General features: G+C 40.9%; 1 protein-coding gene across 2 annotated transcripts in view; it reads left to right on the forward strand.

Annotated features, from left to right (window-relative positions):
* Positions 1–4,375: 4,375 nt before the first annotated feature.
* PTK2 (protein tyrosine kinase 2) overlaps positions 4,376–19,311 on the forward strand; it is a 232,081-nt gene continuing 217,145 nt past the window's right edge. For both annotated transcript variants that reach the window (XM_072851822.1, XM_072851825.1), the window contains exon 1: positions 4,376–4,592. The gene's annotated coding sequence lies outside the window, so the exon portion shown is untranslated. The remainder of the gene's footprint in view (positions 4,593–19,311) is intronic.

The following is a 19,311-nucleotide window of genomic DNA, read 5'->3' on the forward strand; positions in this document are numbered from 1 at the left end:
GTTATTACCCTGCTTCTAATTAACACATTAACATTTGCTTTGGAGGTTTTAGCTAATAACAGCAACTCATCAAGTGGGTCCCCCAGCTGCTAATTAGTTTTTTCCACACCAAATTTTCTACCTGAAATTTCCTTCCCGATCCTGTGTAATTTTGCCGATTTCCCTCGGAGCCTTTCTTAAAAATTTGTGTTTTGTTTTGCATAAATTAGAAAAACCTCCACTGGTGACCTTCCATTCAGCTGCTACTCTAGACGCTGCCCAGAAATGCTAACATAATGGTTTGCCTTGTTTTTTTTTTTTTAAATCCAGAGAGAAGCAGAGATGTGCATATTAACATTATTAACATTTTGGTGCCTTTAATTGTTCAAGTCTGTACCTTCTAACCATGAGGCTGCACATACCACTGTGCCCCTAATTGCTGTAACACATCCTCCATCTGTGTGGCATTATTCACCGTTAAATGTAGGACCTGATCCCTCAAGGTAAACAATGCTGCTGACCCTATTGATTAAATAAGAAAACTCCCACATGAGAAGAACTTACAGCATAAGGTTTGCAGCAGATTGTAACTCTGATAAGATGGACACTATAATTTTATTTCTATCTACTTATAAAATAGGTATTTACTATATACTTTTCTTTCACCAGTGTCAGAGTACTATGTAGACTCCTTACGGACGCAGTTGAAGACTTCTTCATCTGAGGTTGATTTAAATGATTAAAAAAAAAAATTTCCTCTCACGAGGAAGAACGTTATTGTGTATTTTGTGAAATATTTAACATCTTGCCATTTTCTCCTTTTTTTCCAAACCCCCTGCATTTCATTGTCACAGCTGGAAATAGCCCTGCAGTTCAGAGCTACCTGTCTCTCATAAGCCTGATCACTCTGGTTGCTTTAATGAGTATTTACCATCTTGCAGAAAAGCTGAAGATGCCTGACAGCAACTGTGCTCCAAAACACCGGAAAGAACTCGTTCTCTTTAGAGCCATTACCCCCAGCTCCATCACTTAATAAAAGGAAAGACAATACATGCTACGCTATAATGAAGTTTCCTACCTTTTTGTTTATACCAATGCAGCACAGGTTTAATAACCACTGTAAATTAAATAAGTTAATGGCATGAACTGGACAAATAATACAATTAGTATTAAACTGAATGTCTTACCTCAATATTAATCATTCAATAATACATTATAGGGGATAGTCTTTTTTTCCACCTACCAACAATGTCTGTGTAGACAGAGTGGGCAAGAAAATTATTTTACTTTTCTGGGCAAGTTCTCAAGAATCAGAAGAAAACAAGAATCTTAGAAGACAAAGGTGCAAGTCACAACTTATAAAAGTTCAGCTATGTAAAGATTTAGGCTAATTACCTAGGCTCTCCCGTAGTCAATTGAGAAAAATAAGGGTAATCAGAGAGCGATTCATTGTATTCTCAATAGGTAGGATGGATGAGCTTCTGGAAGTGCCTTTCTCATAGGCAATTAGTTTGGACGAGATCCTGAAGTTGGAGGGGAAAAAAAACGGCACCTGGAGACAGAGCAGAGATTTGAATCCGGATGCTTTATAGTCCCTACAGAAGCCATGACTATCATCCTACTCGTGTCTCATGAGTTTCTGCTGAAACTATCACTTTGGATAATCATGTAACTTTTCACTGGATGTCAACACAGCTCTCCTCTCCCAGCTGAGAGCTTGAATCACCAGCTTTTATGGAAATTCCTCCACATTTGACTAAAAATTGCATTCTGTAACATGAGAAAGATTTCCCAGCAAGCGTTTTATCAAAACCAGTATGTTGCTGAAGGCTTCTGTTTTTACAAGCATTTTGCTGATGAAAGAAAGCAACAAGAAACCAACAAAAAAATTCTCACCAGGACCTGAAACAGAGACTTTTCAGGAATTGCTACGAACCATCAATTTGATATATTATTTTGGGCTTGCCTTCATCCCATTAAAACCAATGGGAAAGCTCCCAAGGACTTCAGACAGCATACTTCTTTTCCATATGAAAAAGTGTAACTATTAAAAGATTGAGCAGAAATATAAGAATCAGATTCACAGTTCTACCATTGCTCTGGCTTTACTCTGTCTGCTCCATAAATCACCCATGTATATCTTAAGAGTTTTTCCACCTGTAAAAAGGAGAGAATTGGTACATTGATGTTGTCCAGAGAACCCGCAGAGGATAAAGTTATAAAAACTCAGGAATAGTAATTATTTATTAAAGCAAGGACATTTGAAAAGATATCTAAATGAAGAATGTTTATTAAACTTGTATATAAAATCAATAGGATATACTATGCGGGACAGAAAGTAGGTATTGCTACTATCTTGTATGGGTAGGATATAGCCCTGGAGAGGAGCTATTTGCCTTTATGCCTGTTCATCCAGTGAATAATGTGTGAATTTGGCAACTCAAATACTGTCTCAGCTTTCCAGTGTAAAAAATGGGGATAACTATCTTCTTCACAAGTTTGCTCAGAGGCTAGAGCACTTTGACATCTTTGGACGAAGGCTGAGACAAAGGAGAAATTATTAATAATTGGGATCAAATGCTTGGAAGGGTCATTTAGTGTAATTTCCTGCTATTGCTAACAACCGTATCATAAAAAAATTATGAAGCTCCATTTTCGCTTTCATTTTCCCTTTCCAGTATTTATACCACTCCTTCCCTGTGTATTAATCAGAAAATATACTCCTGTTTTACTCATGCATTTCCTTCCATTTTTACTATCCCAGCCCTCAAGAGCATTCAATTTTTCCTGTGTGTTACTGTGAACATCCTCTTTATTGATGCCTCCCAACTTTCTGTCATCAGTAATTTTAATTAACACATTTCTACCTTTTCTGGCAAGAGCATCAATAGTCATCCCAAGACCAATAATTATAAAATAAGTGAAATCATTCTTCCTTCCTTCCTTCATTTCTGCATAGTGGTCCAGCTTCAGTAGAAAGGGTAGAGCGTATTTGCTATCCTGTCTAGCCTACAGCCTGCTGGTTAAAGGACTCTCCCAGGAGACTGACAGATTCAGGTATGAATCTCTTGGGCTAAGGAAGTCACTGAGTCTCCCATTTTGTTAGTAACTACTCTAATGGCCAAGCTTTTCTATAAAGATGGACAGGAATGCTGTACTGCTGTTTAAGAGAGTTTCTAGGACTTATTTTTATACAGTGCTCAATGCATTTGTATCATGTTCAGAGCTTACCTGACAGATTGGCTCCTGTAGGGGCTTGGGACATTTTAGGTGGGATTCACCTGAAAAACTGTATTTACAATCTAGGTACCTCCTTGTTTAGCATGCCTCCCTTGAGTCTCCTTGTTTCCTAATAAACATAGGGAAGTTTAAGAGTGTGGCTTGTCTTACCCTAAAGTAAAGTACCCATGTTTGATCAGATTAATCACATCCCAAATGCCATTGACTATATGGACCAGCTCTCCATCAACTATACAGGCAGCTAGCTCAGCTGCAGATGCGCTTAAACCGAAGCAAAATGCATCCTACCTCCAGTTTGCAGACACGCTGGCAACTTCCAGAGGTGGAGGTTCAGGATCTGCTCAAGCTCAGGCTTCCTGGGGCACACAGAAGTGCAAAAACTGAGTTCAACTGCCACTAGAGGTAAGCAATGGATTAATAGGGACATTTAAAATTACTATTTCAGACTTAGGTTATTAAATAAACTCAATGACTGACAAGCATGCCAACACTCTGGTCATATAGAGGTAAATATGCAAGTATTTCCTTGAAAGACAATATCCCAGCCTTGAAACAAGAGAACAATTGTGCCAACCGGTGCCACCGTGGAAATGAAGCAAGGCCAGAGCTCCCAGAAAATACCACAGAGCGAGTTTGTCCGAGGCGTTTTCACGCCTCCAAGCAGCTGGAACGCCCGGTCACAGGCGAACAGGGAGACCCCGAAGACGCAAGCTTGAGCGCCGAGAGCCGCTTCTGAAAAGCGGAGGACAAGGGGTTAAACTTCCCCTCTTCCCGAGCTAACCCCCCCTTTCCACCGGCCCTTCAGGATCTGCGCTGCCTCGGGAAAGGAGGGAAGGAGGGAGGGAAGAGCCCCTGAAGGCCGGCGAAGGGACGGCACGCACCCCGCCGCCATCACCATCGCCACGGCCACCCCTGACAAGATGCGAGGCAGCGGCGGGGTCTAACGGCTCGCACCACCTGAGGCCCGCACGCCGCGCGCCTGCGCAAGCGGGGCGGGGCGGCTCCCCCCGCCCGATTTGAGGGGCGGCAGCCTGACCCCCCCCCCATCCCCCGCAGCCATGTTAGTGTGGGGAGCGAACCAGGCGGGGAGGGAGGGAGAGGGCAGCCGCGCATCCCATGGTGCAGCGCGCCGGGAGGGCGGGGGAGCGGCCTGGAGTGGCCGGGGCGGGGAGGGAGGCAGGCAGGCAGCTGCCCGCGCCGCCGCGCAGACCCACCTAGAGCGGGGCGGCGGGCGGGCAGGCGGCCTCGGCAGCCGGCCTCAGCAGCCGGCGCTGGCGGGACAACTCCGCTGCTTCTCTTCCCCTCGCCTCAGCTCGCTGCCGCCCCTCCGCCCGCCGGGGGCTGGCCGGCCGGAGGCGGCTGCCCGCAGCGCGGTGAGTGCTGGCGGCAGGGGCTGCCTGAGGAGAGGAGGAGGGGACCGAAGGGGCGAGGGGGACAGGCGGAGTGAAGCGCAGCGGCCGCAGCGGCTCTAACTTACATAACGGGGTGGGGGGAGAGGGGGTGTGGAGGGGCACCGGCTTCTCCTTCCGTGTTCCCCCCCCCGGCTCGGGGTGCGACGGCGGCCCCGTCTCCCCAGGGGAAGAGCCGCCCGTTTCTTCTGTATCCCTCGGGAGGGGCTGCCTTGGACACCGGGGAGGGGGCACTGGAGGCTCCCCCCCCGCCCCCCTGCGGGGCACGCGTGTGTGCACACACGTACGTGCACACACGAACCGCGCGCCGTGGGTGCCCGCGGCCGTGGAAGCCTCCCCGGCTGAGGTGCGAGCGAAGGGCTCCGGCCGGCCGGGGGGGAAGTGGTACGGTACGGGAGGGGTGGTCTGGGGGTCCGGGCAGAGCCGCATCTCTCCCCCGCGGCGCCTGCGAGGCAGCTTCGTTGGGCGGTGTTGAGGGGACGGGCAGGATGGGAAGGGAATGGGAGAAGAGGAGGCTGCGGGGAAAGGTCATCTGGTGCACCGCCTGCTCCTTCCACCCCTCCCCGGGGCGAAGCCGGCCGCCCCCTCCGCCCTGCTCGCCCGCCCGGGAGGCTCAGCCCGCGGCCGACCCTCCCTGTTCCCCGGGGCGGCCGCGCCGGTCCGGTCCCACCGGATGTGGCGGGAGGCGGTGAGGTGCTGGCGGCTCGGCGGTGGCGGGGCCGCGGCTCAGCGAGGCGGAGCGGGACGGTCCGTAAAGTAAACAAAGGGAAAGGAAAGGGAGGAGGAGGTGTCCCCTCGCTGCCGGAGCCGGGCTGCCTGGCTTGCCCCTGCCTCTCTCTAGGCGTGCTGTTAAATCTGTGGTTGCCTCTTAGAGCCTGGGTGGGAGCGCAGGGGAAGTGGTTGAGGTTTCTTCTTTTTGTGCGTGTTGGGGTTTTTGGGGGTTTGGGTTTGTGTTTGGTGGTTTGTTTTTTTTTTTTTGGGGGGGGGTGTGTGTCCTGTTACTGCGCTCGCTGGAGAGTGGGGTTGTTCGATCCAAAGAGGAGCAGGGGCAGCTCTTTGGTAACATAACACCTTTTAACCCGGGGATAGCCTCCTAAATCTGTAGTAGTGGGGAAGGGGGAGCAAGTGTTCCTCAGCGTGGCTTTTGATCGACCCGGCTGGTGCCACAGAAGTTGGATTAGATAGAGGAGTCTTTGCACTTCTGGAAGAAATTTGATATTTTTTTCGGTTGTAAACCCGATTTTGTAGTATAATGAGAATGGTACTTCTGCGGCTGTATCTTTCTCCTCAAATCTCTGGGACTAATTTTGAAGCATATGCTGTGTATTGCCAATGTTCACATCCATTCTCTCTCCAAACCTCCTTTACTCAGATGATGCTTTTTTGGAACAGGGGGTAGTCGTTCTCTTTGATTTCCCCTTCTTTCTTTTTTTCTGGCTGAAAGACTGTTCACTACATTGTTTCTGTGTTAGTTGACTTGCAGTCAGTCTTATTTAAGCGCTCTGAAAGCAGAGTGTATCCTGTAGGCCCTAGCACTCTTGCAGCGTCAGCCTGCAGCTCAGTTTTTGGCAGTTTGACTAGGATAATAGCAGTGCTGTAGTAAATGCGTTGAACAAAAAGTTCACTTGAAAGGAGAAACACTTGGGGATTCATATTGAAGTATTTAATGTAAATGTTAGCTTAAAATTGAAGTGGTACTGCAATGTCCCTTAAAAATTCAGACTCCTTTGGCCTTTAGTTGTTTAATATCTTTTTTCTTTTCCTGTGTTAATTGGAAAAGTCCCACATTCCTCAAAGCTAATCTGCCTTTATCATCTCTGATTCTATTAAACCTGGGTAAGGTCAAGAGTATAACTGGATTGGGGCCAGAAAATATTGAATGTTACATAGTTATTTGGAACAGCTTGTTATCTTACCGATGTTGTCCACGTACAAAATTCCACCACTTCCACTTCCTTTCTCCACCTGGCTTCTTTTTTGTTACCTCTGAAATCAGGCTGTTACCCTACTTTGTATCTTTGTTGGAAGACCTTTGCCCGTATGGTGTAATTTGTGGATGGGGGCCACAGCCTTTGAGTTGCTTAAAGCAAGGTTTATGGCTGAGATTCTGTATAGAATGTGTATGTCTACCTTTGAGATTGGAGCCTATGCAATAAATTTAATGGACCTAGAATCTGGGGTACTGTTAACAAACAGAAGCCCCCCCAAAAGAGGGAGGAGACACTAGTTGCTGGGAAACATTTTCTCTCACAGGACAGTAAACTCTACAGGCTATTCAACAAGAGAAAAACAGTTCTGAAATTAATGTCTTTTGTGCTATGATGTCTTAAATCCAGTTTCTGTAGGACATGGCTTGGATTGATGTTTGTGTTGACCTTTTATTTTGCGGGAAGGTTAAGATGTACACATAAAAGGAAGATGGCATAGTACCTATTTGTCAAAAGTGCTAAGCTTTATTCAGCCTCAGCCTTAGGTATTGTTAAAAGTACTAAGCAAGTGTAGTTGACATAGCAATCAACTAGTAGTGTACTGGAGTACTTAGTCCAGAAATGAATATTCTTAGAATAGCACTCTTGTCTTGAATGCATAGTTTGCTGAAATAGCTGTAAAAATTGTTTCAACTTTTAGATATCTAGTGATGTAACTTTGCTTCAAAGTATGTTGTATGTTGTTGAAAGGGCTTTTTTTAAAAAATATAATGGTTTACCACATGGTGACTAATAGTTGAATGGGGGAATCTTGGTTTTGTAAATTCCACCAAGCTAATAGATATTTGGGGGGATGATAGGAGGAGAGAAAAGCAGGAGTGCTTTTTGGAGATTTAGTAAGCCAGGTGGCTTTGAGGTTTAAGAGATTGTCTTCCATTTTTTAATGCATCTATAAATGTGTTTTTTCAGTGAGAAGGTAACTCAAGAAACAGGAAGTTATTTCTTGCCATTTGTATAACAAAATGCTCGCTTTTTCCTTCCCCTGGTAGGCATTGCTGTGTGTAGCAGTATGGTCTTTCATATAATACAATGTTCATAGTAACAATACAGGCTATTCCCATTCCTTTTATATCTCTTAGGATTGGTGGAAAAGTCTCTTTCACTCTGACAGAGAACTTTCTGTGTTCTCAAAGTACAGTTCTGAAGTACGTAGTGTTGCTGGTTGTTCTTAAATATATGTATGTGTATTCACCTACAGGTTTTTGACAGTGCTACCTGCACTGATGTTTAAACAATAGCCATGTTTTGCAGAATATTGGTAACTATAAGTAGGTTGTAATTTTGCTGTAAAATCTGTATATTCAAATCTTGGTTTTAGTCTTGCATATTTTTTTGTCTTAAACTGAACATTTGTAGCTTTCATTTGATGTAGATTCGTGCATAAAGTGCCTATGTATTCTCATGTTCAGGACAAATTTCAATAAATTAGTAGAAGGTATTTAAAAAGGATGCCTTTATGCTAGAATTAATACTCTAGATCTTTTTTCTTGTGTTACAGCTACCACTCTGGGATGCTAGCAGTGAAAACATGGGTTTTATTTACTTCTTACCAGTAAGCTTTTGAGTCCTCATTTCGGATAGCTGTCAATGAAAACTCAAGTGTGTGACTGATACTTAGCTCCATCAGATGTGGTTTCCAGACTAAATCTGTTTTTCCTCTCATCTCGTGTTAGTGTAATTCTAAAGTTTCAAGTACCATTGCTGAGTAACATGAAAATATGGACATATTGACTTAATTTCTTGAAAAGGTTTTAATTAGAGGTCAGGACTTTAAAAACTGCAACAAACAAATCCTTACTGTATCAGTTTGAGCTCTTGTATGGAATGATAGCAGAAATGATGTAGGAACACACGAAAACTCTAAATTTTGAATGTCCTTATTTAGCACCTGAACTACAGTGATTCTTGTCTCCCTGAATGGTAACTTCTACAGGATAGTTATTTTGTACTAAAAGCTGTCTTTTATTTTTTTTAAGTGTTTGGAAAAAAACCTAGAACTTAATGCAGATTAATCCAAGATTAGAGTTTGTAAATTGTTAGCAATTTCAAGTGTGTCTCTTGATTTGTATATGACTGCCACTTAGGAACCTTGGAAGTCCAGTGTGTTCTACCACAGTGTTCAATTAATGTGGTTTATTGTGTCTGTTAGAAAGACATGAAGTTGAGAGAATGGGAAATTAAATGGAAAATGTGATATCCAGATAGGTATCTGTTTTTAAATAGTCATTTTGTTGTAAGAGAGGAAGAACTTCTGTGGAGATGATCAACTAGATCTTTCTAAAAGTTCTCATTTTTCATGTCCTGCTCTCCCTATTCAGGCAGTGGTTGATAGCTAATCAGACGAACTGTTGAAGGAAGTGGCTATTTAGGGACTGAACAGTTTAAAAACCTGCAGGTTTTGTGTTGTAGGCTTAAATTTTTATTTTCCCTATCCCATTCCTTTGTAACTTTGTGTTCTTTCTACCATGTAAGCTTCCTAAGGTAGGAGTTTGTTGCTTGCTCAGCATTTAGTGTTCCTGACATTAGGATGCAAGTCTTCCAACTGGGGGGACTTTGGAGTGTTAGGTCTTCATCAAACAACCACAAGCACAAAAAACTTCAGCTGGCTTGCTCTGATTTTCTCTATTTGTGTTAAAGCAGACACAAGAGAGAGTTGTGATTACCCAGGTGTGTTGTGCTGAAAGGTGTATGAACTACTAAAATTTGCAAGGGGATGTTGTGAAAGCTACACGGCTGGCACTGATGATACTTGAAATCTGGAGATGCAGATCACTGGTGGTGTCTGTGGTTTGTAGATTAAGAAGAAATTGGAGAATAGTTTCTGAAATCTGGTTTACAAGCTTTGAATGCAATTTCTGTCAGGTAAAAATCAGAACGGAAGAGGTAAATAACAAAAGCTGAAGACAACAGGCTTTGTTAGCAAACATCTGATGATTCGCTTGCATCAGTGTTAATTGTGGGTACATCTACATTTTCTTCAGATCTGCAGCAGTCCATGGCTGAACTGGTAAAACTCCCTTGTATTGGATTTCCTTTGTCCCCTATGACTTGAAGACTTTTTTCCACCTTCGAACTCTCTCATTGGTCCTCTGCCCCTTTTTTTATCATGTTCAGTGCAGAAAGGACATACAGAGAAAGTTTAAGTAGTTTTTGTTAGCTTCCTATTGCACTGAAGTATTACTTTTTCTTTCTGGGAAGGGGAACTGACAGGCACTCAACTCAGTTTCATTTTGCTGCAGGGTTCCAACTTCATACAGTGTAATATAGGTCAGTTTAGAACTTAATCCTTAAGATTAATCTTGACCCTTTCCTTGCCCATGGAACTGTGGTTTAAAGTTGTTTTAAGCCACTGGACTAATTTCCTTCCTTTTGACCAAAAGTGTATAAGCAAAACATGTGCATCGGTTGTCCTGGAGACAGTAATGGGAGATTACATATTCTTTGCCACTGCTATCATTCTAGGTATGTTGATGAACAATACATTTAGATGGATTTAGACAGTGTGTATGTCAAGAGTCCTTAAATAAGGCACTTCTCATTGCCTTTGCAGAGATGTAGTGATAGAGCTGAAGCTGTCCTCACTGTTAGGGACAGTAAGGAAGAGGTCAGAGGGCTTTACTGACTGCTAACTACTCCTGCTTCCTGCTGCCGTGCTTGGGGTTGTTCATTGTTTACCCACACATGAAAATGTGCAATTCCTGCTTTTGTTTTATTTCATTTTGGGGGAGGGGAGAGGGAGCAGACCATCTGAGGCTATGAAGTATCTTTGGAAGGCAGAGATAATTTTTCCTTTAGTCCCATTAAAGTTCCTGGGAAGGATTCGAAGCAGCAGCTGATTACTTTTTTTTTTGATATGGGAAGGAGGAGCTGCTACTCTTTCTTGTTTTCTTGCTGCTAGGATAGCAAATAACTTGGTTGCAAGGGGGTGGCAGAATTCTGTTTTAGCAGAACCTCAAAATGAGGTAAATGATATATTTTGAAGATCTGAACGCACATCTTTAACCAGGTACCTAGTTTTTTCCCAGGCCTTTCTTAACGCTGCAAGGAGTGTTTACTGATACAATCCATGGGATGTACAATAGCCAGTAAGGTCTCGGGTCCATCTACATTTGATACTTAATTTCCTAGCATTGCGTTCAAGATTACTGCTACTGAAGATACTAGTAAGACTTAGAAATCCCAGTGTCTGAGTTACACCCAGTGGTGGGGATTTATATCAGTCAATACCTGTTTCATCCTGTCTGTTGTAGGTTTTATGTTCAATGTGGATGCTGAGGCAAGTTTGTCCTCAGTAATACTCTGTAGCATTGAGATTCAGAAATTCTGTGATCTTTAAAAGATAATTTCCTTTTACTGATTTTAGGCAATCTTAAATTCTTGTTCCATGCAAGATAGTATAAAAGCATAAAATCCACAGCCGTTTTCGTATTTTTACATAGGTATCTGTTCTTGATTTCCTTTTTTGGACTAGGCAGTCGTAATCTTTCTGTCCTTTGAGGGAAAAATTGTCTATGTTCTGGTTCAGAATATTGGAATTTTTATTGCCCACTTTTCTCAAGTAAAGGTTAATACAGAAAGGAGAAAAATAAAGTTAGTGTTTAAAAGAGTACAGTTCCTTTTTATTTTTGGTTACTTAACCAAGCTGTTTCCCAACTCTTTTTTTCCCCTGCTATTTCTAATACACTTCAAGCAGAAATTCCTTTTCCTGGTGGCTGAATGCTCTTGTGGTTCTTCTATACCTGCTTATACCTCAGGTTTTAGCAGTCTCCTCCTTCATCCCCTTTGCTCCTTTGCTCTTCTGTAGTGGAAGCTGTTCAAAGGCAGGGTTACTTCTTCATAATTGATTTTACAGTCCAGGCAGTAGCACACAAGTAACGTGTAACAGGTACCTTTATAGTTCAGTTGCTTGAACTTGCTCTTTGTAAAGAGTTAAAATTCGTACTTCTTTAGTTTTGTATTAGTCCTTATCACCCTTTCTTCACCCTTTCCCCCAGCAAGTTCCAGAACTTGATGGAGGTATTCTTGTATTTTTGCCAATGCCTAGGACCTCTCGTGCCTGATAGCACTGTTTTTGTTAACCAGTGGTGGAAAGAGATGGGAAACACTGACACAACCACAGTACTGGAAGTCAGGAGGCAAGAATCTTATTTCTACTTCTTCTGTGGCTTATTTTTTTCCCTTTTGATGGCTAAACTAATTTACCTGCTGTGCTGTTGTTTATTCCCCTTTAAAATAAGGACAGTGCTTTGCTCAGGCTTCATCCACTGGCATATAAACACATGGCAATTCTGAAGTGCTTTCTGTAGAGGGGTTTGAAGTACCTCTCACAGGGAATAGTAGAAATGATGATGTTGGATCAAAGTTGTTCATTTAAGGTGCCATCTTACTGCTTGGAATGAACCTTGGCATGGCCATTGCAATTAATTCACGTTTGTTAGTGTACTTGTTAACTTTACATGATGCCTGACTCGGAACTGCATTTGCATTTACTAAATAAAATGCACTTGCATTTTGTTTTATGAGTAGGAACAAAAGCTGGTTGATAATATGTATATTAAAAATGCACATTCCTCTGAGATGAGCCACAAGTTGGAGGGGTTTAATCTCTAAGTTCCATTTTTAATTGTATTGAAGACTGTTTAATTTTGTTACATTTTTAACTAGTTTTCTATTGCCAGCCTTCACCCGGGAAAGCTTTACACGCTGCTGACATGTAAGGGTCTCTTCCTTGCAGTGAAGCTCTCTGCAAATGTTACAAATTACGGTTTCTGTTCTTACTCTTGTGTTAACAGCACCGATATGAGAATTCTGTTAATGGCTAAAGAAGTAATTCTGAATTTTTATCAGCTCTCATTTTCGATTTCAGGCTTAAGCACTATATCCTAGAGGTTTCTAGATTCCAGTTGGTTCATTGATTATCTTGTCATTTGCACTTTAGTTTGTATAAATCACAAAGCTGGCTGTTTCCTGTACTTGTTCTGGTGCCTCTCAACTCCACAGCTTCTTCCTACTCCATATTTAGTGGATTTTGAATTTTGTTGTTCAAATGTCTGCTCAAAAGGTACTTTTCAAGTTCTACAAGAGCTGAGTAAGCAGTGATGTGCAGGTTATTGATGGAATGGTGCTCAGTTTGTGATTAACCTTGTTCTGCTGGTGCAGAAAAAAATGCTCTACTGTGGTGTAGCAAGGGGGTAAATAGTTGGAGTTCTACTGAATTTGGTACTGGTAGGATTTAGTTAGAATGCTATTGTCAGTTTTGGGCACTGTACATTGAGAGAGTTTTCCTCTCTTTTAGATGCTTTCAGTTAGCAGATCAGATACCTGAAGGATATGACACACAAGAATTGAACAAATTAAGATGTTAACTTTTTATCTCCACGTAGTCTTAAGTTATTCACATGCATTAGGCTACTACAAGGAAGAAAAAGATAAAGGTTTATGGGCACTAAAACAAGAAATAGTTGACTTAAATAATAGGACTGAAGACTTGTGTTAGTTACTTGGGGAGGAAGACTTCTAATGCTAAGAATAACAAACCATGGGACTAGATTAGGGAGGGGCCTCTTGTCACTGACAGTCTCTAAGATCAAATTAGACATCTGTCTGAAAGGAAATGCTATTTATCCGTACCTCAGGAGAGGATTGACAAGATGACCTCTTGAGTCCTATCCAGCACTGATTTTAGTGGTGGTAGCAGGTAAAGAAGGCAGGGTTGTTATTTTCAGGTTTACGCTGATAGTCAAAAGGTAGTTGACAGTAACCCCAGCAACTGATAGTTTTCTCTGAGCTCTTGTAAGCAAGTCCTCTCTGTTATCTTGTTAGCTATTGCCTGAGACACTGCAGCTTTGATATAAATCTGTTGCAGGTAAAGCATCTTGTATTTTCTTTGTGGAATGCTGTTCTCTGTTATGGCTGTAAAGGTCACAGAGAGAAGATCCTTTCCATAAATGAAACTGTCATGCTCTTCTATAGATGCAGATGTTACCTAGATATGGCTTGAAAACCAGAATTATAAACTGGTTACTGATAGTAGAACAGTTAGCTTAGTTGGCATTTTGTCGTACACTTACAAATTTCATGGAAGAAAACATGCAAGACACAAACTGTGCAAGCAAGTTAATAAAGTGGCCTTAGAGGGTGGCTTTTCTTATTCCTTTTGGTATTGCCCTTTAATTAATGACTATGTTTTATTACATATTAATAAACATCTATATTTTATTACATATTAATAAACTGAACTTTGCTTTCAGAATAATAGGAAATTCTGGTGGATCTGTGCTTTCTTCTCATGTGTATCTTTCACTCTTTAATATGATAGCTTGTATTTTGATGTTGCAGCAGTAGGGTTCCTCTTAATTGTAACTCAAATTAATCTGTTTTAAAGCAAGTCAAAATGTTTCTCAGCATTTTGTCATGGAAGGATTAAGTCCCTATTGAGACTGGGAAACAGAATTGAGTAATCTTTAGTGAAAACGTATATGGAGACAAATTAAAATGTGGTCTGTATGCCTTTCTGTACTCAGTACAGCCTCTGCTGGAAACTAGTATTAATGACACACCCTGCATTTGAGGTCTTACTTATGAAAGAATGAACTCATTGATCTCATTTAACACTATGTTAAAATTTAGAGGCCGATGCTGCGGGAATTAACATTTTAGTGCTACATTTGGGCTTTCAGGGAGCCTCTAAACTAAAAGGTGGAGCTAAGAGTGTCCATTTGTGCAATGTATATAAACTCTTGAAAGCTGTTTGCTATGGTCTGGGGAAACTAAAAGTAATTTAAAAACCTGTGTGGTGTGGAAGCAAGGCAAAGCCTCTTGCTCATCATTTGTATTGAATTCTGTTTATCAGTTATAAAAGCGCCTAGTCAGACTAGATTACTAAATCTTTGTTATCAGGATAATCTAATTATTTCAGTTTTACGTGGATTTCTTGTTTAGCATTGCCTTTGAATTGCATGATTTTGGCTATGGGGGGATCTCCTCCAAGGAGGAAGACAGCATTCTTATTATATACCTTAGTGTATATGTAAGTAAGTTGTTTGGATGTTTTAATTAATCAATGGTTATCAGGAAAAATCAATCAATTTCCAAAAGTGAATAATATTCCTTTTATTTTGCCCATGTATTTTGATGGTACAGTTTAAGGATTTAAGTTTGTAAGAGAAATAGGGGGAAAAAAGTATATGGCATGTGCTTCTCTTGCGGGAATACTCTGACTCTGTCTCTTCTTGAACACTTTGTGAATATTAGATTGAGTTTATTACTTGTATTTCTTAGGTTGTGGACGGAAACAAAAATAACATAGTCAAAGTCCCTGTAAAACTTAGCCAAGGAATGGAGTCAAAAGAAGGAGCAAGATATAACACCAAATACGCTTCTTTTCCGTCTTCTGTGTAGAGTTTGTGTCTGTTTTGTTTTTGTAAGAAATGGAGCTTTAGTTCTCTGGATTTCATTCTCTTGTTGCTGGAAATTTGTTACCTACATTAGATTAATAAACATCCAAGTGGATTTCTTCAGGAGATTAGGCACCTTTAGAAGAAGATGGTGTGCAGCATAGACAAGTAATTCTCAGATGGGGATTTAAATGAAGTGAAAGTTTAGTTGTGTCATGGGCTACAAAGTCCCTGCTTATTCAGCCTTAGTAGAAGGGGGAGGGTTTCTTTGTGTGATGGCAGTACTGCTTGTCTCATGCTGTTTCAGTGCTTTCACAACAGCTACTTTTATGCCTTGCTCTCTCTTCATCAAAAGAGGAAAGGGAATTCTTAGACTGGAGTGTGTATCATTGGCTTTGTTTTACACCTGAATCAGCTTTTTCTTCTCTTAAAGGCAAACAAAACCTTTAAACTGTTTCATAATCTGAGAAGAGTATTGAACACAGAAGCTTCCCTTCCTAGGAAACAAATTTTGGAGTTCTGTAATATATTTATCTGTGTGGCTTTTGGGAGATAAATGGCGATTGCATTGAAGTGCTTTGTTTCAAAAGTCGTTGTTACTTCTGTTGAAATAGGTATTGAACTACAATATTCTCAAGTGGGAGTAGGAACATTGGTCATATTACCCACAAATTGGTCATATTATCCACAAAGCAAGCAGGAGATCAGAGTGGAAGTATGGGAAGGGTGAGGACTGCAGCAAGTTGTGAAAATAAATGTACATAGAGCACACTTGCTTTAATACCTCACTCTCGAAGTTGATAGAAGTAGTAAAATAAGACAAGACCTTGTGGGTTGCTGAGTCGAGATCGGTTTTGCAAAGGCACAATTAAAGTAGTGAGTCTTGACAAAAGATTTGAAGCATAGTTAAAGTGAAATGGGGAGGGTGAAACTGTGGTGCCTATGTGCATATAATGTGAGTACTTAATGCACAGCTGTCACTTGAAATATGATCGTTTTTTGGACTGAGTCTGTTACAGCAGTTTTAAGTGGTATGTTGAACTCATGTTCTATGTTGTTAAATCTTTGTGTTTATAGCTGATTTTGTATGATGGCCCTTACGAATAGGAGGTGATAGTAAGTATAGACTCCTTTTATTTTTTTTGGTGTTTTTAATATGATACGGAAGTGAGATCTTACTGAAGTTTGCCCTTCTTTCCCCAATTAAGTTATAACAATCTGGTTAAAAGTTTCTGTAGAACTACTGGTGGTGAAGCTGATAGCGGCCATGTGGGTATGTGTTGTGGTGACATGCTTAAGGATCTATGTTTGAGTCCAATGACTCTGGTCCAAATTCTGCTTTATGGACTATGTTCTCCTGGTGTCCAAGCCACTAAGCAATGTTAAGATCAAGTTAGCACTTGCACACCAATTATCCCGAAACACTAAGGGTTTCAAGACTACTAAATCTTGACAGCATTGTATCCATGCACATAGTGCCTTTGAGTCAGTCTAGAATTCAGTAACTGCCTTGACTGTTCTGGGACTTCTCCTGAAGGCCACAGGTCATTCGTTAGTAGACTGTAGTCAGGGCTGTGTCGTACTATTCTTCTGAGTAGGTTTCTTGGTGCTACTACTGAAGGTGCTCCAGGCAGGTCCGTTACCCTCATTGCTCAAGGTGTAGAGAAGCTGTGTACATAGAGTTGTTTAAAGAAGATATAGGAGAGTATCTAAAAACCTATATGTACTGTATAACTAGCAGGAACAATAGCATTGCAGATTAACTAAGTTTAATTATGTCTCATCTATGCTAAAGCAAATATTACTTGTGTTCAGGAATTGCTGTTACTGTTCCTTCCCTGTGCTGGCAGAGCTCTTGAAGCCTTTCCTGTCTACCATGATCTTTTGTGGAGTTTTCCTGTGGCTTACTGTAGTGCCAAAGGGACATCATTAGAGACCAGATCTTATGTTAAATGCTTTATAAGGATAAAAATGTTGCATCACACCGAATTGTTTATTTGCTTTGTTGCTGTGGATCAGAGGTAGAAGGAGAGGGAAGTGAAACAAGTAATGTTGATCTTTAGTGGTCCATCTTTAGCTTTATAAGGCTTGAGATGATGAATCGCTGTACTGAAATGGAGTGGAGGATCTGGGAGAGAGTTAGGAGAGGAATTTGTGAAGAGTAAATTAATGGAGTAATGAGAAAAGAGCCAAGAGGACAAATTTTCTTGAAGAACATGATCGAAGAGCATCAAAGGTAGCTGAAAACATAAGGAAGCTGAGGAACAAGCTCCACGCCTAGAAGATATTTTAAGATTTGTCATCTTGGATAGTAATTGGTTTGTGTCGTCAGTGGTGTGCTTCATCAAGCAGTCAAACTGGAGAGGGAATGGAAAGATACTGGAAGACAAAACTTAATTTCAGACAGTGTATATGGAGGTTTAGATTTACAAGTAAGATGTTTTATCTTTTAACTGAAAAACAGGATTATGCGTGATTTTTAAGAGGAAAATAGTGATGGATAAAGCTGACTAAAAAAGATAAGGAAACAAATAAAACTGGACCAAATGGGTGACTTACAGCCACCAGTTGGAAAAAGTCTAAAAAGGAATAGTTTTATACCACAAAAAATACATTAAACTTAACATTTAAATATTGTCAGTTTACTGAAAACCTTTCGCTTGTGGAGAAAGGTAGAGAAATTTCAAAAGCTATGAAAAACCTCCCCCGATGTACTTGGGTTTTTTTACTTTAAAGAAACCATTTTGTAAGAGATACAGATTTTTTTTTTACAACAAGTTGAAATAAAAGCACAATATTTTGCTTAACCCAAACCACTTTTTATGTTTAATCTCCTTTTGACCACTTTAGAAGCTTTCAGCATTTATCCCAATTAGAATGAGACTAATTGATGTTTTAAGAAGTGTTGCAACTGGTCAGACTTGAGCATAGGAGAGCTCTTGTCATTGCTTGCTTCCTAAGTAATTGATGAATAAATTAAATTGGTAAGTAACCTGTGAGAACAAATCTTGGGAAGGTAGGCCTGGAAACAGCTGTCAGTGTGAGGGAGATGAAATGATCTTGTGTTTGGATTGTCTCTGACTGCATTACTGTCTTAATAGCTCATGACCAAAAGAGGGGCCCTTTAGCTGTGCTCTAGGGTTGCCATCCGACATCAAATCACAGTAGCGTGCGTTTGTATACTGAATTTTACGCACATGGGTAGTTCTATTGAAAATCAGTGGGATAAGTTGTGTGGAAAATTTAGCATGCTTGTAAGTGTTTGCATTATTGATGCCTAAGCAATTAAAATAATATTTTTTGAGTATTTGTGTTTGGTGCATTTTTGATGTTGCATGTGAGTAAGTCCAATGGTATTACACACACAATTATTTTAACAAATGCTTTAAAGGTGCTATTGACGTAACTTCCCAGAGCGGGGAAAGGTCATTACTGTTGGCCTTGGAAATTAAAAGTAGCTTTGCCATATCAGAAAACATCTTTAATTAAATCAATAACTGCATAGGTTTCTCAGTCTGAGAAACAGTCTCATGAGCTATTTCCCTTTTTGTGAAGGACTTGTCATGATGTCATTCCCATTGTGGTAATCGTTGGTGTGTTCACAAATTGTCCCAAATCATGACTAATTCCCTAAAAATACTCAGAGCAGACATGATTCTGGGGAAAGCTGTTGTTTGCCACTCAGTCTGGTAGAGTTAATGGGACAGCCAGCTGACTTAACAGATTTTGTGTTAACTTTAAAATTAGTATTTCAGGGCAGTGCCATTCCTCTTAAATCCACCATAAAAGCAGTTCAAGTTCTCAGTGATATTTTTCCCAGTGGTATGGGTGTGTGTTTCAGGTGAGTGTCTGGGGCTCATTTCTGTGGCTTACATGTAGAAATTTAAGTATTTTGGTTTTCTTTTTTTTCCCAGTTTATTATAGCTTAGATAACACTTAAGATAGGATTTGAGTGTTCTGGTTTTTATTTTAAAGATCTGCACAGTTTCTCTTAACTTTTTGTGTGTTACTTTAACTCATCAGATTCTCTTCTCTTGTGGAAATCTTTCAGTGGCCTCTGTGTGTGGGAAAAATTAAGTAGCTGAGGTGAATAAAGGTTCAGAAACAGTTCTTAAAAATTGATTTCTACGTGCTTAATATGTAAGGTTAGGCTTTCTACTGGTACAGCCTTTGTCCCTGGAGTATATATTTGTTCGAGAGGCAGAAGAGCAAAAACAACTAGCAAAATAGCAAAACCAACTCTGTAGATTACTCAACTCTGGAGTTCTTTTGGTTTGATCATTTCCTTTAAGGACAAAA

The sequence above is a fragment of the Ciconia boyciana genome, chromosome 2 (genome assembly GCF_034638445.1).
Source record: "Ciconia boyciana chromosome 2, ASM3463844v1, whole genome shotgun sequence".
NCBI lineage: Eukaryota > Metazoa > Chordata > Aves > Ciconiiformes > Ciconiidae > Ciconia > Ciconia boyciana.